The sequence below is a fragment of the Balaenoptera ricei genome, chromosome 13 (genome assembly GCF_028023285.1).
Source record: "Balaenoptera ricei isolate mBalRic1 chromosome 13, mBalRic1.hap2, whole genome shotgun sequence".
Taxonomy (NCBI): domain Eukaryota; kingdom Metazoa; phylum Chordata; class Mammalia; order Artiodactyla; family Balaenopteridae; genus Balaenoptera; species Balaenoptera ricei.
In genome coordinates this window covers 65,987,223-66,009,841 of record NC_082651.1, presented here as the reverse complement: position 1 = coordinate 66,009,841, position 22,619 = coordinate 65,987,223, and the positions used below count along the sequence as shown (strand labels likewise).

Below are 22,619 nucleotides of genomic sequence, written 5' to 3'. Positions count from 1 at the left end.
TTTTTCCCTCAAGACTGCTTTGGCTGTTTGGGGTCTTTTGTGTCTCCAAACAAATTTTAAGATGATTTGTTCTAGTTCCGTAAAAAATGCCATTGGTAATTTGATAGGGATTGCATTGAATCTGTAGATTGCTTTGGGTAGTATAGACATTTTCAAAATATTGATTCTTCCAATCCAAGAACATGGTACATCTCTCCATCTGTTTGTATCATCTTTAATTTCTTTCATCAGTGTCTTATAATTTTCTGCATACAGGCCTTTTGTCTCCCTAGGTAGGTTTATTCCTAGGTATTTTATTCTTTTCGTTGCAGTGGTAAATGGGAGTGTTTCCTTAATTTCTCTTTCAGATTTTTCATCATTAGTGTATAGGAATGCAAGAGATTTCTGTGCATTCATTTTGTATCCTGCAACGTTACCAAATTCATTGATTAGCTCTAGTAGTTTTCTGGTGGCATCTTTAGGATTCTCTATGTATAGTATCATGTCATCTGCAAGCAATGACAGTTTTACTTCTTCTTTTCCAATTTGTATCCCTTTTATTTCTTTTTCTTCTCTGATTGCCGTGGCTAGGACTTTGAAAACTGTGTTGAATAATAGTGGCAAGAGTGGACATCCTTGTCTTGTTCCTGATCTTAGAGGAAATGCTTTCAGTTTTTCACCATTGAGAATGATGTTTGCTGTGGGTTTGTCGTATATTGCCTTTATTACGTTGAGGTAGGTTCCCTCTATGCCCACTTTCTGGAGAGTTTTTATCATAAATGGGTGTTGAATTTTGTCAAAAGCTTTTTCTGCATCTATCGAGATGATCATATGGGTTTTATTCTTCAATTTGTTAATATGCTGTATCACATTGTTTGATTTGCGTATATTGAAGAATCCTTGCATCCCTGGGATCAATCCCACTTGATCATGGTGTATGATCCTTTTAATGTGTTGTTGGATTCTGTTTGCTAGTATTTTGTTGAGGATTTTTGCATCTATATTCATCAGTGATATTGGTCTGTAATTTTCGGGTTTTGTGGCATCTTTGTCTGGTTTTGGTATCAGGGTGATGGTGGCCTCGTAGAATGGGTTTGGGAGTGTTCCTTCCGCTGCAATTTTTTGGAAGAGTTTGAGAAGAATGGGTGTTAGCTCTTCTCTAAATGGTTGATAGAATTCACCTGTGAAGCCATCTGGTCCTGCACTTTTGTTTGTTGGAAGATTTTTAATCACAGTTTCAATTTCATTACTTGTGATTGGTCTGTTCATATTTTCTATTTCTTCCTGGTTCAGTCTTGGAAGGTTACACCTTTCTAAGAATTTGTCCATTTCTTCCAGGTTGTCTGTTTTATTGGCATAGAGTTGCTTGTGGTAGTCTCTTTGGATGCTTTGTATTTCTGCGGTGTCTGTTGTAACTTTTCCTTTTTCATTTCTCATTTTACTGATTTGAGTCCTCTCCCTCTTTTTCTTGATGAATCTGGCTAATGGTTTATCAATTTTGTTTACCTTCTCAAGAACCAGCTTTTAGTTTTATTGATCTTTGCTATTGTTTTCTTTGTTTCTATTTTATTTATTTCTGCTCTGATCTTTATGATTTCTTTCCTTCTACCAACTTTGGGTTTTGTTTGTTCTTCTTTCTCTAGTTCCTTTAGGTGTAAGGTTAGATTGTTTGAGATGTTTGTTGTTTCTTGAGGTAGGATTGTATTGCTATAAACTTCCCTCTTAGAACTGCTTTTGCTGCATCCCATTGGTTTTGGATCGTCGTGTTTTCATTGTCATTTGTCTCTAGGTATTTTTTGATTTCCTCTTTGATTTCTTCAGTGATCTCTTGGTTATTTAATAACGTATTGTTTAGCCTCCATGTGTTTGTGATTTTTACCCTGTAATTCATTTCTAATCTTATAGCGTTGTGGTCAGAAAAGATGCTTGATCTGATTTCAGTTTTCTTAAATTTACTGAGGCTTGATTTGTGACCCAGGATGTGATCTATCCTGGAGAATGTTCCGTGCACACTTGAGAAGACAGTGTAATCTGCTGTTTTTGGATGGAATGTCCTATAAATATCAATTAAATCTATCTGGTCTACTGTGTCATTTAAAGCTTCTGTTTCCTTATTTATTTTCATGTTGGTTGATCTGTCCATTGGTGTAAATGAGGTGTTAAAGTCCCCCACTATTATTGTGTTACTGTTGATTTCCTCTTTTATAGCTGTCAGCAGTTGTCTTCTGTATTGAGGTGCTCCTATGTTGGGTGCATATATATTTATAATTGTTAAACCTTCTTCTTGGATTGATCCCTTGATCATTATGCAGTGTCCTTCCTTGTCTCTTGTAACATTCTTTATTTTAAAGTCTATTTTATCTGATATGAGTATTGCTACTCCAGGTTTCTTTTGATTTCCATTTGCATGGAATATCTTTTCCCATCCCCTCACTTTCAGTCTGTATGTGTCCCTAGGTCTGAAGTGGGTCTCTTGAGGACAGCATATATAAGGGTCTTCTTTTTGTATCCATTCAGCAAGCCTGTGTCTTTTGGTTGGAGCATTTAATCCATTCACGTTTACGGTAATTATCAATATATATGTTCCCATTACCATTTTCTTAATTGTTTTGGGTTTGTTTTTGTAGGTCCTTTTCTTCTGTTGTGTTTCCCACTTAGAGAAGTTCCTTTAGCATTTGTTGTAGAGCTGGTTTGGTGGTGCTGAATTCTCTTAGCTTTTGCTTGTCTGTAAAGCTTTTGATTTCTCCATTGAATCTGAATGTGATCCTTGCCGGGTAGAGTAATCTTGGTTGTAGGTTCTTCCCTTTCATCGCTTTATATATGTTTTCCCACTCCCTTCTGGCTGTAGTGTTTCTGCTGAGAAATCAGCTGTTAACCTTATGGGAGTTCCCTTGTATGTTATTTGTTGTTCTTCCCTTGCTGCTTTCAATAATTTTTCTTTGTCTTTAATTTTGCCAATTTGATTACTGTGTGTCTTGGCATGTTTCTCCTTGGGTTTTATCCTGTATGGGAGTCTCTGTGCTTCCTGGACTTGGGTGGTATTTCCTTTCCCACGTTAGGGAAGTTTTCAACTATAATCTCTTCAAATATTTTCTCTGGCCCTTTCTCTCTCTCTTCTCCTTCTGGGACCCTTATAATGTGAATGTTGTTGCATTTAATGTTGTCCCAGAGGTCTCTTAGGCTGTCTTCATTTCTTTTCATTCTTTTTTCTTTATTCTCTTCCGCAGCAGTGAATTCCACCATTCTGTCTTCCAGGTCACTTATCTGTTCTTCTGCCTCAGTTATTCTGCTGTTGATTCCTTCTAGTGTAGTTTTCATTTCAGTTATTGTATTGTTCATCTCTGTTTGTTTGTTCTTTAATTCTTCTAGGTCTTTGTTAAACATTTCTTTCATGTTTTCGATCTTTGCCTGCATTCTTTTTCCGAGGTCCTGGATCATCTTCACTATCATTATTCTGAATTCTTTTTCTGGAAGGTTGCCTATCTCCACTTCATTTAGTTGTTTTTCTGGGGTTTTATCTTGTTCCTTCATCTGGTATATAGCCCTCTGCCTTTTCATCTTGTCTATCTTTCTGTGAATGTGGTTTTTGGTCCACAGGCTGCAGCATTGTAGTTCTTCTTGCTTCTGCTGTCTGCCCTCTGGTGGATGAGGCTATCTAAGAGGCTTATGCAAGTTTCCTGGTGGGAGGTAATGGTGGTGGGTAGAGCTGGCTGTTGCTCTGGTGGGCAGAGCTCAGTAAAACTGTAATCTGCTTGTCTGCTGATGGGTGGGGCTGGGTTCCCTCCCTGTTGATTGTTTGGCCTGAGGCAACCCAACCCTGGAGCCTACCCAGGCTCTTTGTTGGGGCTAATGGTGGACTCTGGGAGGGCTCACGCCAAGGAGTACTTCCCAGAACTTCTGCTGCCAGTGTCCTTGTCCTCACTGTGAGACACAGCCACCCCCAGCCTCTGCAGGAGACCCTCCAACACTGGCAGGTAGGTCTGGCTCAGTCTCCTATGGGGTCACTGCTCCTTCCCCTGGGTTCTGATGTGCACACTACTTTGTGTGCCCTCCAAGAGTGGAGTCTCTGTTTCCCCCAGTCCTGTCAAAGTCCTGCAATCAATTCCCACTAGCCTTCAAAGTCTGATTCTCTAGGAATTCGTCCTCCCGTTGCCAGACCCCCAGGTTGGGAAGCCTGACATGGGGCTCAGAACCTTCATTCCAGTGGGTGGGGTGGACTTCTGTGGTGTGAGTGTTCTCCAGTTTGTGAGTCACCCACCCAGCAGTTTTGGGATTTGATTTTATTGTGATTGCGCCCCTCCTACCGTCTCATTGTGGCTTCTCCTTTGTTTTTGGATGTGGGGTATCTTTTTTCGTGAGTTCCAGTGTCTTCCTGTGGATGATTGTTCAGCAGTTAGTTGTGATTGTGGTGCTCTCGCAAGAGGGAGTGAGAGCATGTCTCATAGGATTTTTAGATTTACAGGATTTTATCTTCTATGAATAGAGACAGTTTTACTTCATACTTTTTAGTTTGTATGCCTTGGTTTCTTTTTCTTGCTTTATTGTGCTGGCCAGGACCTCTAGTGCAACACTTAATAGAAGTGTTGAAAGTGGATATCTTTGTCTTGTTTCTGATCTTAGGGGAAAGCATTTAGTCTCACCATTAACTATGATATTAAGTATAGGGGTTTTTGTAGATGCCCTTTATCAAAAGAGGAAGTATTCTTCTATTTCTAGTTTGTTGCGAAATTTTGTCATGAATGTGTGTTGAATTGTGTCAAACCACTTTCCTGTATCTTTTGAGACAATTATATAGCTTTTCTTGTTTTGTTAATATGGTAAATTACATTTGATTTTCTAATGTTAGTCCAACCTTTTATTCCTGAGATAAACCCCGTTTTGTCATAAGATAGTATCATTTTTAGATATTACTGAATTTGATTTGCTATTATTTTGCTAAGGATTATGTCATCTGTGTTCACAGTACTCATAATGGTTTATATTTTTCTTGAAGTTTTATTGTAGTTTCTTTGTCTGGTTTTGGTATTGGGGTATTGCTAGACTCATAAAATAAATTGGCAAGTGTCCTTTCCTCTTCTCTCTTTCTGAAAGAATTTGTATAAGATTGATAGTAATTCTTCCCTAAATGCTTGATAAAATTAGCCAGTGAAGTCATCTGGCCTAGAGTATTCTTTGCGGAAAAGTTTTTATTTGCAGATTCAATTAAATAGACAGGGGGCTTCAGATTTTTTATTTCTTCTTGTGTCAGTTTTGACGATTGTGTCTTTCAAGGAATTTTTCTATTTCGTGGGTTTTTTTTCCAAATTTCCATATTTATAATATTCCCCTATTACACTTTTAATGTCTATAAGAACTGAAGCTATGTCTCCTTTTTCATTCCCAACATTTGTATTTCATTTCTTTCTTTTGTTTCTTCTTGAGCAGTCAGTCCATCTAGAGGTTTATCAATTTTATTGATCTTTTCAAAGAACTGGCTTTTGATTTCATTGGTTTTCTCTATTGTCTATCTCTTTTCTATTTCATTGCTTTCTACTTTTATCTTTTTTATTTCCTTATTTCTAATTACTTCAGTTTTAATGTGCTCTTCCTTTTCTAGCTTCCAAAAGTGAAAGCTTAAGTCATTGATTTTAAACCTTTCTTTTTTTTTCTAATGTAAGCATTGAAAGCTGCAAATTTTCCTCCTAAGTACTATACATGCAACAAATTTTGATGTGTTATATTTTAATTATTCAGTTCAAAATATTTTTAATTTTTCTTGTGATTTATTCTTTGACCTATGGATTATTTAGCCGTGTGGTGTTTAATTTTCAAGACATCTTTATGTTAACCATTTCTAACTTAATTTTAATTTGGTTAGAGAATGGATTCTGGATAATTCATTCTTTTAAATTCATGGAGACTTGTTTTATGGTCGTTCATATGGTTTCTATTGGTGAATGTTCCATGTGAACTTGAAAGAAAAATGTATTTTGCCATTGTTTGATGTATTGTTCTGTAAATGTCAGTTAAATCAAGTAGGTTGATAGTATTATTCTTCTCTTTTACATCCTTACTAATTTTCTGCCTACTTGTTCTATCAATTACTGAAAGAGGAGTTGTAAAATCTCCTATTATAATTACATATTTGTCTATTTTCTTTTCATTTCTGTCATTCTTCCTTCATGTATTTTGAAGCTCTTATATTTGTTGCATACATATTAATGATTGTTATGTCTTTTTTGATGAATCAATCCCTTTATACTTATGAAATGTCCCTCTTTTTCTTGGTAATATTCCTTGTCTTGTGTGAAGTCTACTTTGTGTGATGTTAATATAGCTACTCTAATTTTCTCATGATTACTGTTTGTATGGTATATCTTTTTCCAGCCTTTATGTTTAACCTATCTACCAATTCATATTTTGTGTACATTTCTTATGGACAGACATACAGTTGGATCTTGGATTTTGAACCCACTGACAAATTTTGCTTTTAATTGGACTGAATTTAATTGTCGATATGGTTGTGCTTAAGTTTACAACTTGCTATTTGTTTTCTGCTTGTCGCATTTGGTCCTTTTTTTTCCTGTCTTCTTTTGTAGTAATTATCTTTTAGTATTCCATTTTCTCTACTATTGGCTTAGTGACTAAACTCTGTTTAAAGTTAGTGTTTGCTCTAAGGTTTAAACTGTATAACTTTAACTGATATCTACCTTCAAATAGTCTTATACTACTTTGCATATAATGTTAGAACCTTCAAAAATGTACTTCCACTCTTTCTACTGTCCTATATGCTATTGGTATTGTACATTTTACTTGCATGTGTCATAAACCTCACAATACATTATTATTATTTTTGCTTTAAACGGTTATCTTTTTTTAAATTAATTTTTATTGGAGTGTGGTTGCTTTACAATGTTGTGTTTGTTTCTGCTGTATAAATCTTTCGCCTTTTACTAAAGATTTCCGTGGAAAAGAACAGAAACAGTTATCTTTCAAAGTAACTTAAAAACAAGAAAAATGTTTATACTTACCCATATACTTACCATTTCCAGTGCTCTTCATTCACTTATATAGATCTGAGTTTCTACGTAATATAATTTCCTTTCACTTGAAGACCTTCTTTAATCATTTCTTATTGTGTGGGTTGGCTGGCAATCACTTCCGTCATCTTTCATTTGTCAGGAAAAGGCTTTATTTTTTCCTTCATTATTGAAGTTTCTTTTCACTGGATATAGAATTTTAGGTTAATGGTATTTTTTTCTTTAATATTTTTCTCTGGATAAAGGCTTTTAGTTTGATAGCCTTTTTCTTTAGCATTTTAAGGAGGTCATTTCATTGTTCCCTAGATTGTATTATTTCTAATGAGAAGTCAGTGGTAATTCTTATCTTTGTCCTTCTGAATATACTATGTCTTTTTGGAGGGGAAGTGCTGATTTTAAGATTTCCTCTTACTTATTTACAAAACAAATAGACTCATAGACATAGAAAAGCAACTTATGGTTACCGAAGGGGAAAGGAAGGGGGAAGGATAAATTAGGAGTTTGGGATTAAAATATACACACTATTATATATAAAATAGATAACCAACAAGGACCTACTGTATAGCACAGGGAACTATATGCAATATCTTGTAGTAATCTATAATGGAAAAGAATCTAAAAAAGAACATATATATAACTGAATCCCTTTGCTGTACACCTGAAACTAACACAACATTGTGAATCAACTATATTTCAATAAAAAAATTTTTTTAAGTGTAAAAAAAAGATTTTTCTCTTTATTACTGGTTTTCAGTAATTTGACTATCATGTGCCTTAATATGACTTTCTTTGTAATTATCCTGCTTGGGGTTTGCTGGCCTCATATATGTTTTGGTTTAAAATTTTCATCAAATTTGGGACTTATTTCTTGGAACATATGTCTCACCCATTTCTCTCCCCAGTCCTTTTTGGGGCTTCAATTATGTGTACATTAGACTACCTGATATTGTCCCACACATCTCCAAAGCTCTGTTCAATTTTTTTCATCCTTTTTTCTCTCTTTCCTTCAGTTTGGTGAGTTTTTAATCACTATTACCAATCTTTTCAGCCATTGACTAATCTGATGTTAAGCTCCATTTGGTGAATTTTTAAAATCTCAAATGTAGTATGTTTTTGGCTCTAAAAGTTTATTTGGTTCCTTTTTTATATTGATAGTTTCCATTTCTCTCATTACTTTTATGTTTTCCTTTAATCCTTGAATATGTTTGTAATATCTTTTTATGACTTCTTGTTCTGCTAAATATTACTTTGTCATTTTTGGGTCTGTTTCTATTGATCAAATTTTCTTTTGTTTTTGATCACATTTTTTTCTTCTTTGCAAGTCTAGTAAGTTTTTGAGGATGCAAGATGTTGTGAACATTACATTGCTGAAGGTCTGAATTTTGTTTCCTCTTAGTAGATTCAGTTCAGTTGCTTATGGATCAGCTTGATTCTTTCAAGGCTTGTTTTTGTTTTTAAGCTTTGTTGGGCATGTCTAGAGTAGCCTTTACTTTATGGCTAGTTAAGCCCTACTACTGTCTTATGTTTTGGCATTTTCACTGAATGCCTCCAGTATTCAGTGATATCTCTCCACTATGCCTAGATGGAACTGGAACATCTTGCAGCCTGACATTCTTTGCCCAGCCTCATGGAGTCACTCTATGGAGTCACAGCTTAATGCTCAGGCAAAGATTCAAGAGGGACCCTATACAAATTTCTGAATCTCTGCTTTTGCATTGCTCTGTCCTCTCTGCTATTCTCTCCTGCAAATTCCAGCCACCTTAGCCTCCCCTAATTCCATCTCTACCTCCTCAGCTCATCAAGTCGTCCATGTTCTGCTTGGAGTGATCTTAAGAGTCACTGCATTTTTCTCCCTTCTCCTGGAGATCACAGTCCTGTGCTGCCTGTTGTCTAGTAGCTGAAAGCAGTGGTTTCATATATTTAGTCCACTTGTTTACAGTTGGGGGTCAAGTCTTGTACTGTTTTTGATCATCATTAGAAGCAGAAACATTCTAATGCCTTTTAAAGATTAATAATTGTTTAGAAATTCACTTATACATCATCCCACAGTGTTCATTAAGCACCTGCAATGTGCTAAGTACCAAGCCAGGACCTGAGGATACAGAGAGATATTAAAGAAGACAAACATGTATTATAAATAATTAGAAAGATGTATGGGAGCCCAAAAGAGGACATAAGTAACTATATGGTAGGGGTAGAGGCACTGATGAAGAAATCTAGTTTTATAGGTGTTCCCCGGGTTGAGGCTGAAAGAAAGGACATTCCAAACAGCACAATAAGTGGAAAGGTACAGAGATATGAAATAGCACAATGTGCTTACAAAGCTTGTTTTATTAACTGATCATTCATTTAGTAAATATATCTTCAGTGTCTAGTAGATGCTATGCAACGTGCTAAGGGTTGGGTATCTGAAGTGTGAGTGAGATGTTCATGATTCCTGCCGTCATAGAACTTCCAGTCCAGTACTTCAGTGTGAATGGAGCATAGGGTGCCCCGATCGGGGTAATATTTGTGAGTGAGGTAGCAGAAAAGGCAGGTTGAAGGCATATTGTGAGGTACCTTAAATGCTGCTCTAAGGGGTAGTCATTGTGCTAAAAGCCACTGTCCTCCAAACATTTTTGATTATACCCGTAAATTTTTTTGCATATTTACCCCAGCATATGTATATTCATTTATTAATAAACATATGTGCACTACTATATCGACATATTATATATTCTATAAAAATATACAAAAAAAGAAATGTAACAGGATAATGTAAATAAACGTAGATATTCCAGTGTTCTCTTCCTGTATTCCATGCTTCATCTTGCACATCCCAGGCTCACACCCCTCACTTTGTAGCTCAGTAGGCAATGGGAAGCTTTCTAGATTCTCATTCAGGAAATGAAACTGATCAGAATTCTGCTTTATAAAGATTCCAAACATGACTTTTATTCTAGTCATGCTGAATAATGCTTTTAAAAGCAGAGAAGAAGCTGAACTAATATGATTCCTTCCAATCCCAGGGTTATATAGCTGGGGCTGCTCCTTAGAAGAGGTTAGGATTCTAACCTACGGTGGTCATTTGTTGTATTATTAAGATGCAATACACTAGACTGGCCAAGTGACTTAAAGCAGTAGAATATCCAGTGGGGAGCTGGCGTTCCCTGCAGTGGAACTGACTTTGTTACATGCAAGTCATCACTTTACACTTTGGCAAATTACTTTCGGATGCACCTGTATTATGTCCAGAAGTGCAGAAATAAAGGCTCGGCATACTAGATAAGAAGCTGGACCTTGGAAACAAAACTGAGTAGTATTGGAGGTCCCAGAAATAGTAGTACAGGCTAGTAGGCAAGCCTAAGTCAGAGCAGCTGAAGACGGCAGGCAGAATGAGAAGCCAGGTGGTTGAAAGGATAGTAACCAGGAGGACAGAGTTACCAGAATTAGGACCAGGTGCCTCTAAGCCAGAAAAACAGAATTACCAGAGTTAGGACCCAGGAAGTCTGCAAGAGCTTGGAGAATGGATGCAAACAACCAGCCCCAAGGAAAAGCTGAATGTCTGAAGAGGTGGCCTGCTTCGGCTCCACAGAGTCTCTGTGCAACCACGGAGGCAGCTGCCTAGGTGGGGCAGAGAACCTGACTGGAGTGGGACACGAAAAGGCTGAAAGAAAGATGGTTTGCAAGTAGTCAGTGTGCTCCAGATTTATTTTCTGGCTGGAACATTTCTGTTCCCTATTTCCAAACTCTCAACACTTCTATTTATGGTTTTAAAAAATACTATCTCATAGAATAAAAGAAGTTCTTCCTAAAATTATATGAGAATGTACTGACTATATCTTTCTATATACACTTCCTATGTAGTTTAAGAGAAAAGATACATAAACTTCTACGAATTGGAGATCCACGTCCAGAAAACTTATTAATGTCAAGTAGGAGAGACTTCAGTTGCCTTTTCCAGCTCTTCTCCAGCTTTGATTTTGTCTCCTGCCTAAATAATTGTTGAGGCCAATGTGCCTACCTCTTGTTCCATTTTACTTACCCTATTTCAAACAACTGAAGCACATTACATCTCTCTAGAAACGGAAGCTGAGGACATTCTCTGTTTTGAGTTCATCTAGCAGTAGATAGAGTAGTACTGCAAGTTCACGGGCAATTTTGGCAGGTGAGAGGGAAAAATTCAAGTTACCAAAGTATTTGACATACTGCAGCTGAGGCTGGCCTACGGCTAGTGGGTGTTCGATAAAAACAAAATGAGCCATGGCCGGGGGCACCTGTAGGATGGTTAATGGCAGTCATTTAGCTGTCATTCATTTTTCAGTTCAAATCATTTTAAAATACTTTGTTAGTTCGGAATGTGTTTGCTTAAGTCATTTCAGTAGTAATACTTTTCTCCAGGAGTCAATTAGGTATTCATTTTACAGCTCTTGCATAATAGCTGAGAAAACTGCAATTGCACAAGCAAAGCGCAGATAAACACCAGATTATCATATTAAAGTCCTTATTAGTCTGTCAGGAGAATTTTTTTTTCACTGAATGCTTTTTGGTTTTTTATTATCCTTTTTTTTTTTAAAATTAGGATTTTCCCAATGTTAGTTTAGTTTTAAAGAAATATTATTCAGGTCTCCATTTTCATTAGGAAACTAGTCTTTTCTCTACCCTCTCCACACATATTAACTTCAGCCTAAAATAGCAAGATTCCCTTTTACAATTTTAAAATATATATAAGCTGTTCTTTTTCTGAGCTATCCAATGACCTCTTTACTTTAAGGTGTTTTAGCAAAAGTAGACCTCTTCCTACGTCAGATTTGACTTAACAGATGCCTATTAGCAATCCTAAACCCAGAACGACAGGGGTTATTTAAAATAATACTAAGTCTCCCATTTATTTACAGAGTTTCTATTGTTTTTGAGAAGCCACCATATTAAAGTGTTCTCAAATTTATATATGTATTTATGTGTTTGTGTGTGAAACTGTATCTACTTTCTTTTCAATTATGGTTTCACCTCCTGGAAGGCAGAAACTGTGTCTTTTGACAGATATTTCTCTTCTGTTTCAGATTCAAGGCAGTGTTAGGAAAGTCAGGCTATCAGTCAATATTGTTCAATTTCTATTTGAGATAAGGTGTTTTGTCCCAAGATTTGAGGAGAATCCACAGAACTCCCTCATGAAATCTAAAAGACTGTCTTTCTCCTATTGCAGTCATTATTCCAGGTTAAAAACAGGAGGAAAGAAACTAAAGTTACTTCATTGTGTCATGAGAAGCCAAAAATTCTGCCATCTGCTTCAAATGAAAGCTTTCCTAATGAGAATCCAAGGCAAAACACTGTGCATTTCTTCTAGTTCGTCACAGATAGAACGTCTATTATCTTTCACATGGAGCCAAGACCTCTTAAGGGAAAGGAAATTCTCCTCTAAAATAAAATTGTAGGGTGCAATATAATTTGTGATTTTTTTCTCTTATAAAAAAATGGCATGGGATCTTAGGCAGCCTGACTGTCTGTGTGTCAGCTGTGTAGGTCCTCCCAGGAGAAATGTTTTTTGGTCCAGAAGTAAAGTAGACAAATAGGAGATACCCTCCCAATATCGTGTGATTAATTGCCTCTGCCATTCCCTGACCTTTGCCCACTCCAGCACATATGGTCAGTGGCAGAAGCCTTGGACAGCCAGTTTTGCCTTCTTAGCTGGCAGAGGGGTAGAAAGAACACATTTGTAGTCACTAGCAAGACCAAGCCCCCAAATGGTGGAGATTTGGGTTGTCTGAACTGCCAAATTAGCTCCCCAAATGGTTTGTTTCATGGCAGGTTTGATCTTTTCATTATATCCTGAATTACATTTATTTCCTTTGGGTTTTTGACACGGAGGCAGCAAGACACAAGAAAACCAACCAAGACTTATCCTTTGATATTCAAGAAATACTCCAATCAAGACTAGATAGACTGGGTAATATTCCCAAAGCCAACTTGGAATATTAACAAAGCTAATTCAGGTCAGGCTGACTGAAATGACTAGTTGGTGGGGAAGCTATTAGTTTATTTTGCTCATCTGAACTTCCAGTGTGTTTTGATTAAGGTAGTGGATAGATTATGGTTTGCCTGTTACACAAACAGCAATATCATCCTTCAGATTTCCCAGGGATTTTTATTCAGTTCTTATGGACAGTTTAGTGTAGTGGGTTAAGAGAACAGATGCTGGTGCTTTATTTTATTTTTTTGGCCGAGCAACATGCAGGATCTTAGTTCCCTGACCAGGGATTGAATCCGTGACCCCTGCATTGGAAGTATGGAGTCTTAACCACTGGACTGCCAGGGAAGCCCCTAGACTGCATGGCTTTAAATCACAACTCTGCCACTTTCTAGCTGGGTAGACCTGGGCAAATTGCTTAATCTCCGTGCTTCAGTTTCGTCATCCATAAAATGGGAATAATAATGGTACTTACTTCATAAGATTGTAATGGGTTATAATAAATGACTTGATAAACGTAAAAGCACTTAGAATAGTGCCTGGTACATAGAAAGCACTATACAAGTGTAGCGGTAGCAGTGGTATGGTTATGTATGGTAGGGTAACTTTCAACACCAGCTCCTGTTTTCTGTGGTTGAATATTTGTATACTAATGATAGCCTAAAGCCCCTTATTTAACTCCACCCTGTTGGTTAATACTATGTGGAGAAGGCAGATCACGCAAATGTAAGCTTACTTTTTCCATCTGTAGTCACTCAACCTTCAATAATCCAAATGGAGATTACCCATGTTGAGGGCTATCCATGGAGGTATTTCAATTTAGGGCTATTTTACTCTCTTCAACCTATTTCTAAGGGCATCTCATTTAATAGAGGTTGATTGGGTCCTCTGGGGATAGGAGTTAATTTTATGAATTATCTAAGGATGCCAGAATAACTTAAAAACTTATAATGTATTTGTAAATATTTAGGATTGATTCATATTTTGGGTTGTCTGAACAGCTATCCCCCAGCCCAACTCGGCTGACCCAGGGATTGGACGTGATTTTATTGCAGTCTTGACTTTTCACCCGGTGGGAGGCGGCAACCAAGTACCCACTGAGCATCCATTTCCCGCCTGTTTGAAAACTGAGCTTTCCTTGTGGAACACACATCCCTCCACTTAATACCTGGGTTTTGAATATTCACGTTAAGCAACAGACAATTTAAAAGTCATTTTACTATTGATGTGTCATCAAACAGACAATATGACTATATGACTATCAATAATATGACTTTTGGTGAAATGGAATAGAAATAATACTTTAAATAGAACCATCATAACTGAAATGATCAGTGGTTCTTAGTATTTTTAAAGCATCATTTGTAACAATGTAATACAAAGAAATATCTTCTATGATTTCGTTCCCATTCGATGTAGAATTTTGCTTTGGAAGGTACTGTTTTGAATATCTGAGAGCTTGAACTCTTCTGCCTATTTAGCCTACAGGTGCAAAACAAAAGCCTGGCTTCACATCCTGGCTTTGCCATTTACTAGCTTAGTGACTTGGGCAAATTACCTAACTCCTGTAGACCTCAGTTTCCTCATGCATGAAATGGAGATACCATCCTCATAGAAATGTTGTAAGAATTAAATGTAATAATATAAATAAAGCACAGGGGCTTCCCTGGTGGTCCAGGGGTTAAGACTCTGTGCTCCCAATGCAGGGGGCCTGGGTTTGATCCCTGGTCAGGGAACTAGGGAACTAGATCCCACATGCTGCAGCGAAGATCCCTCATGCCACAACTAAGACCCGGTGCAGCCAAAAACATACATACATACATACATACATACATACATACATAAATAAAGCACACAATACAGTGCCTGCATCTCAGTAAAAATTAGTTGCTTCTGCTGCTATTACTACTACTAATAGTGCCATTGTTCAACTCAGGTTTTTGTCCCTAATAGAATGACCAAGAAGTACTGTGTGGAGGGCATACTTTGCTCCTGTGATAATAACATTGAAAAGATTAGAGATATTTCCAATCTTCCTTTAATATCCCAACGTTAATCTGTCAGCCATGCATTTCCCCAAAACTTCTGAACATGTCCAGCTCACTCCACCTCGTGGAATAATTAGTTCCATATGCCTGTTGTGTGCGGTGTAAACCTGACATGGAGTGACCAAGGCCACTTGTTGTGGCTTCGTCGAGTGATGCCTCGCTCCTTCTTTTTTTGGTGAACATATCACTTCTGATCTTGAAACACACTGAGTGATTTTTGTGCGTTGCTTCCTTTATCTCACACGTTATCTTCTTTTTTTTTTTCCGCATTGTTTACTTTGTTTATTTATTTATTTATGGCTGTGTTGGGTCTTCGTTTCTGTTCGAGGGCCCTCTCTAGTTGTGGCAAGCGGGGGCCACTCTTCATCGCGGTGCGCGGGGCTCTCACCATCGCGGCCTCTCTTGTTGGGGAGCACAGGCTCCAGATGCGCAGGCTCAGCAATTGTGGCTCACAGGCCTAGTTGCTCTGTGGCATGTGGGATCTTCCCAGACCAGGGCTTGAACCCATGTCCCCTGCATTGGCAGGCAGATTCTCAACCACTGCGCCACCAGGGAAGCCCTCACACGTTATCTTCTAAACCTAAAGAATCTTCCAAGTAATGGTATGAAAATACAAATATCTTTTTTTTTTTTTTTTTTTTTTTTTACAAATATCTTTTTAAATGTCAGCATTTCCCTCAGTGAGATCACATTCAAGAATAAAGCAGTAGTTATTTCTCTATCTTCTAATTTTTTCTAGATTCTAGCATAGGTAATTCATGCTTGCCTACATTCTTTTTCTAATGTTACTCTTTTAAGTTCCTTTCAAAGAATTATAGGGGAATGTGGTCTCATGAGCCCATTCAGTCTGGTTCGTTACTTGGGCAAACATGACTTTCCATGTATTAGGGGCAGCAAGTTTTTCACAGCTGAGATGATAGCATAGCCCTAGCCTTGCAAAAACAACCCACCTAAACCAGTAGATTCAAACATACATCTGGCCATCATTTGTTGTTCCTGTTATACAGTTAAGTTCTACTGTTATGAATTTTTATAATATTGTATTTTGTCTCATCCCAGACATGAACCAGAGCTTTAGAAGTGAAATACCATCCTTGTACCAATATTAAGTGTAACCTTCTTGGCATCTACTGAGCTATCCTTACCCATCTTGCCAGCTGGCATCCCAGAATTTGGGTGAAAGACTTCTCTGGCATACTATTCTTTTTTTTTAAGTTAATTAATTAATTATTTATTTTTATTTATGTCTTTGTTGGGTCTTCGTTTCTGTGCGAGGGCTTTCTCCAGTTGCGGCAGATGGGGGCCACTCTTCATCGCGGTGCCCGGGCCTCTCACTGTCGCGGCCTCTCTTGTTGCGGAGCACAGGCTCCAGACGCACAGGCTCAGTAGCTGTGGCTCACGGGCCTAGTCGCTCCGCGGCATGTGGGATCTTCCCAGACCAGCGCTCGAACCCGTGTCCCCTGCATCAGCAGGCAGACTCTCAACCACTGCGCCACCAGGGAAGCCCCTGGCATACTATTCTTAAAGGCTTGTGTTGTTTCCATACCTCTTTAATAGTTTGTGTCTTATCATAAAGACATAGTATATTGGTAATGATACACTAGTTTGTATTTTTTCTGCCTCCTATACAAAAATAATTAATGGAAAATATTTATAAGGGGACATACTTTTATACCTTTGTGGGCTAAAAATCATCTTGAGCGCCAGTCTGAATAATGCAGGGGTGGTATAGGCAGGCCTCAGGAATAGATGAGAACAAACCTAAAGGGTAAGCAAAGAATGGGCAGAGAGAAAATAAGGGTGTAGAGGAAATAGAGGCTCATCTAGTGGAAAGGAATAAAGGGCTGTTTGAATTGTCTCAAGTGCTTGCTAGTGGCACTGGTGGCATAAGGCAGCTGTGTTGAGTCTAAGCTGAGTGTCTTCCTGATCTCCTGTTTCCTGGGGCTGAAAAGGGTACAGGTCTTTCATCCACATTTATTATAATTTAAGGAATGAGTGTGATCTAGGTATTTGAAAAGAGACTGGTCGTCAGCAAGCGTTCCTTCTGCTTCCCTGCATTGTGTGTCTGTGATTATGTGTGTGACTTTGTAAGAAGTCTCTGACCTTCTCTTTACACAAATTCTCTTGTTTGTGAAATAAGGCATGCTCTGATCGGGGTGTTGGCAAGCCTGAAATATGTGTCTGAAATACTGTGCAGGAGGATTGCAGGGGGTGGGGGTGGGGTGCCCTTGGGTCCAGTCTTCCTAGAGCACAAAAGGAAGTGACACGCTGGGACCCAGCTGCACTGAGGTTCAGGGAAGGTTTGGTAAAGGATTTCATCCAGTGCATGAAACAGTTATTGTTTCTTTGAATAAACAGAACATACAGTTACCCATGGATGACTCTCAAGCAAAAGGCTCATGTTGAGTGTCTGCTGTGTCCATGGCATGGCTGTAAGCCTAATGGGTCATAAGATAAGAACACCTAATCCTTACTCTGAAAGGACTGACAGTAAAATGGGCAGGAGAGACAGACTGGCAGAAAACGCATACATAGAACACTATGGATATAAATAACTATTAGTATATCAGTCAACAAATGTCATACTACCTTATTTTTGTTCAGCATCCATCATACTTTTCAAAGAACTTCCAATTAAATTATTTCCCATGAGTATATTGAAGGTGCTCTTCCATTTAATTTGCCAAATTTAGGCTATTTAATATTTTTTAGAAAACACTAGTGAAAATAAGATATTTCAATCAGTTAGATAGATTTTGGGGCACTGTGTAGGGCATGGAGAGGGTAAGAAGTAAGGGAGTTCAAATTATCCAATTTACTGGAAAGTCAAAGACACAATATAAAACAGCTGAAAAATAATACAAGAGAAGATATATAATTATATACTAAAATAAGGGATGGATTATATTGAAGTTATTCAAAGGAGAGGAGTATTGTTATGGGCTAGAGAAGTGAGGGAGGGTACGATGGAGGAAAAAGAGCTTAAGCCAGTTCTTATAACATGAGTAGGAGCTAGATGGGCAAAGATGAGCTGAGAGAGCTTTCAAGCTAAAGGAAATAATACCTAACTTGTAAAATTGTCCTAGAAACATTTAAAAAGACAAACTTTTAAAATATTCATTCTTATTTATTACCTGGTGGGAAGGAGTAAAATATTTCTAAAGGAATTTAGGAATTTTGAAAATTGTAGAAATTTTCTGTGTTTTTCTCAGAAAAAAAAAGTAAATATCCTTCATTTAAAAGTAACCTTTAACCTTTCTGGTATGATTCAGAAATGTTTCTGTATTTGAACATCACTGTGACTCTGCAGTTATACCTTTTCCCCATGAACCTGGAAAGATCTTAGTATCATACCTGAGATCAGTTAACATTTCTATATTATGTGGGTATGATGGATATGAATACAATATGATAAAGTGGACTAACTAGAGATAATGACACATTGTTGAGATGGTAGTACTGATGAAACATTGCCTCTGCTCATTGCAGGCGAGTTGCAGCAATTCTCTCAAATAGTGATCACTTCTCGTGGCAAAAGACAGTGTCTTCATATTTCTTCACTTTAAGTCAAAGCATAAATGTAGGCAGAGATGTTTTTAACTAACATGACTATGATCGTCTATGTGCCATTATTTAATTGTTCATAGAGATCAAATTGTACTAGTGCAGAGGAATTTGAATCCAATCTCAAGCTGTCAGTGGAGAATGTCAGTCATTGCAGTAAATCGCCCCCTTAGTGTCATCGTGTATAATTCTTTAATTTTAGGCCTGAAAAACTCTGAAAGAAATATTGTGTAAAAGGTACCAAAAAGAGCTGTCTTGTGTAATACACTTTATGTAGTGTTTGGAAACAAAAATGGACCCCACGACCCCTAAGTCTATAAGTTGATCTTTTCATGGTACGCAGAGTGGTAACCATTAACTAGGCTTGTGTGTTCTTTAAAAAATTATCACATGTTTTTGAATTATGCATTTAATTTAACCTATCTTAACACATGGAAGTTTTGATGTAGTTTCCTTTCTCAAACAGTTCCAGAGAGTCTAAGTGATTATCAAGGCGGAAAAGGCTTTTTGTATTTTCTTCAAATGTTGAAGCCATGTATGTGAACAACAAGGCTGATGAATTTGCTGTTTTATTTAGTTGACACTTTAATTCAAAATGTAAACTGAAGTTTCTTTTCATTTCTTTGCACTATTAATATTATTCTGTTTTTGGTTAGCTTGGGTAAAACTGTTCACTGGTGTCATTTTTGACAATTAGCCTTTTACATCTTGAGGTTTTTGGTAAGCAAATAAATATTTTAAATGTAATTGGTGCAATTACTGTATGTGCATTGAACAACTTTATATTGAGCTTCATGTCATGTCACATTTTTACGCTAGTAGGTTTTTTTTATGATTTTTTTAGTTGTATGTGGTATTCTTCTGAAATATATAATTACCAGCTCAGCCCTGAGTTGGAGAAGCAAGAGTTCTGTCGTTCTCTCAGACAGACTTGTATTGAAAGATACAGAAAAGCTTGCTTTTTTCTCATATTCTTTCCAAAATCCATAAAAGTTGTTCATGTCTGAATGTTAATGTTATTTTTACATCTTGTGCAATCCCAGCATCACCTTATTCTAGTAGGAGTGCAAGCAAACAGCCCAAGCTTAGTCCAGATTTGATTTGATAGAAAGTAGAAGGTTGGGGGCAGGGGATGGAGGGTGGTGGTAATTAGGAGGCCGGGGGGGGGGAAAAACGGAAGGAAACAAGAACAATGTAAACATTAGCTAAACATGAACTTTTACCTCTGGTCCTGCCTCCATGGAATCATACAGCATGGTGAGAAGCTTTAAGATGGCAGATCTGCCCAAAATGCCACCTGGCAGCATGTTCGGGCCACTTGTGAATCACAGCAAAGAGGCATGGGGCAAGGGTTAGTGTAAAGGTGAACACAAGGATCAGATCCCCGGCTGCAGGGGATGTAATTGACACATGACTCCCAGCTGGGGCCCTCTAGATTTACCCCAATAGTGGCACCTCGGCCATGCTTCTCATCAGACACCAATGAGTCAGTACAGTAGGGGGATGCTAAGGCAGGTTCATGCCTGCAAGATTCAGGACCCCTTAGTAAGTGACTTTTTTTCAGCTTTATTGAGACATAGTTGAAAAATAAAATTATAATATATTTCAAGTGTTAAAAAAAAAAAAAATGGTGAGCACAAGAAGGGAGAAAGTAGCATAGCTCCAGGAAGTTTAGGAGAGGTTTTAGAATCGCTAGACAGAAAAGAAGTCTTAAAGAAAACCAAAAATGAGTGGGACATGGTCCTCATTCACAAAATCCATTAGCAAACAACAACAACAAAACTAAAAGGAGTTAATGTGGAGAATGAATAGAAAAGATGAAAAACTTCTGGACTCCTTACTAATCCTCTCTTTGAAAGGGCAGGGAGACTGGCTGTGATGAAGGACGGATTCTTACCAAAGGGCCAGAAAAAGAAATTATCTTTGCTCAGTGTCAGACTATTCTGTTCCATAGCATTGTAAACACTGTAGTGACACTTATGACCATTATAACCCTACATGCGTTCCCACTGCATGTTTAAGAATTTTTCTGCTTTAAAAAGAGATTGAGAATCAGACTGAGAAGAAAACTATTGTAGAACAGTTAGAGGGCATCATGCTGGTGAACATCAATTGTGATATTATACTCTGCTTAAATTATGATGAAATCATTGGAGGCATCAGAGCAAAAAGCAAACTGTGGGGAAGCTATTTACAGTTTAGCATTTTCAGTTTATGTGAGCATATGGATTCCATCTACCAAAGGGAGTAGTTCAGCTCAGATAGGATATGCATAGCAGTATCATGGATGTTTACTGTGTGTTTATAACTTTACCAAGTTAGATATTGCTAGAAGTTTTTTTTTTCTTAAACAATATTAAATTCTATGATGTTTCAGAGGTCACCTGGGTTGAATGGCTACTTCACCTGTCTCACAACCTTACAGAAAAATGAGATGCTGAAGGAAAGAGAAACATTAACAAATTTCTTACGATTCCATCTAGTGATTTGGAAGCTGAATCAGTATTTACTACAGTAAAGCCCATTAGATAACTTAAAATCTTCACTACCTAGGTGTATGAAGTCCTGTCAGACTCCCTCCCTCAAATCTGTGCACTCTGTGCTGAGATGAACGTTTGCCAGGCCTGTTCTTTAAGCTAGCCTAGAACACCTTCCCATGAGAAACTTTCTACCTTTTTTTTTCTAAAACCATGGGGTTTCAATAACCTAACATTTATTGTAATTTGGAGATACTTTATTCAAATTACTTTAAAGAAAACCAAAACCAAGCACCAAGTTTCCTTAGTGAGAAGCCAAAGACTTTAGAGATACTAGATTGTCAGGGAAACTATAGTTGTGCTTTTTAAAGACCTTCATATTGGCCAACTCTGTGGGCTGGTTAATGTTTTAGATGAAAGAAGGGTGAGGACCACTGGGTCTGTGCGATTCTCTGGTTGGAAAGTGAGAATCACATGAAAAGACTATTAGGGAAAATATCTTCCCCGGTTACTTTTCTTATAAATGGTATATTTTAAAAATATTCCTTGAGTTCTCTTACAGTACTTAATTGCAATGAAAAGTTCATCTACACATATCCTATTATCACTTCATGCCTCCTACTCTAAAAGTGAATGATATTTGCTGTTGGTTTTAGGTCAGGAGGATTATCACAACTTTTACTTTCTATCAAGAGCCTGAGCTTTGGGGTCAGGCAGACCTGATGTGAGTCTTTTTTTTTTAGAAATTTCAGGTAATGTCTGAAACATTTATATTAACATATTTCCATACAAGTACAAATATAAGATTTTTAGAAATTTCATGTAATGTCTGAAACATTTATATTAACATATTTCCATACAAATACAAATATGATTTTTAGAAATTTCATGTAATGTCTGAAACATTTATATTAACATATTTCCATACATATTTCCATACAAGTACAAATATAAGATTTTTAGAAATTTCATGTAATGTCTGAAACATTTATATTAACATATTTCCATACAAATAACCCAATGAAAGTTTAGTATTAGTTGTTTTGTTTGTTTGTTTATACTGCAGGTTCTTATTAGGCATCAGTTTTATACACATCAGTGTATACATGTCAATCCCAATCGCCCAATTCAGCACACCACCATCCCCACCCCACCGCAGTTTTCCCCCCTTGGTGTCCATATGTCCATTCTCTACATCTGTGTCTCAACTTCTGCCCTGCAAACTGGCTCATCTGTACCATTTTTCTAGGTTCCGCATACATGCATTAATATACGATATTTGTTTTTCTCTTTCTGACTTACTTCACTCTGTATGACAGTCTCTAGATCCATCCACGTCTCAACAAATGACTCAATTTCGTTCCTTTTTATGGCTGAGTAATATTCCATTGTATATATGTACCACATCTTCTTTATCCATTCGTCTGCTGATGGGCATTTAGGTTGCTTCCATGACCTGGCTATTGTAAATAGTGCTGCAATGAACATCCGGGTGCATGTGTCTTTTTGAGTTACGGTTTTCTCTGGGTATATGCCCAGTAGTGGGATTGCTGGGTCATATGGTAATTCTATTTTTAGTTTTTTA

The 22,619-nt window shown here is 37.4% G+C and overlaps 1 protein-coding gene and 1 non-coding gene across 3 annotated transcripts in view; both read left to right on the top strand.

Moving 5' to 3' along the window:
• The window catches only part of CAMKMT (calmodulin-lysine N-methyltransferase), a 413,666-nt gene that overhangs the window by 275,898 nt on the left and 115,149 nt on the right, over positions 1-22,619 (top strand). The gene's annotated exons all lie outside the window — the stretch shown is intronic.
• Positions 6,870-6,981, top strand: LOC132347139 (U5 spliceosomal RNA). Its single transcript, XR_009497096.1, has one exon. It is a non-coding gene; the product is annotated as a U5 spliceosomal RNA (small nuclear RNA).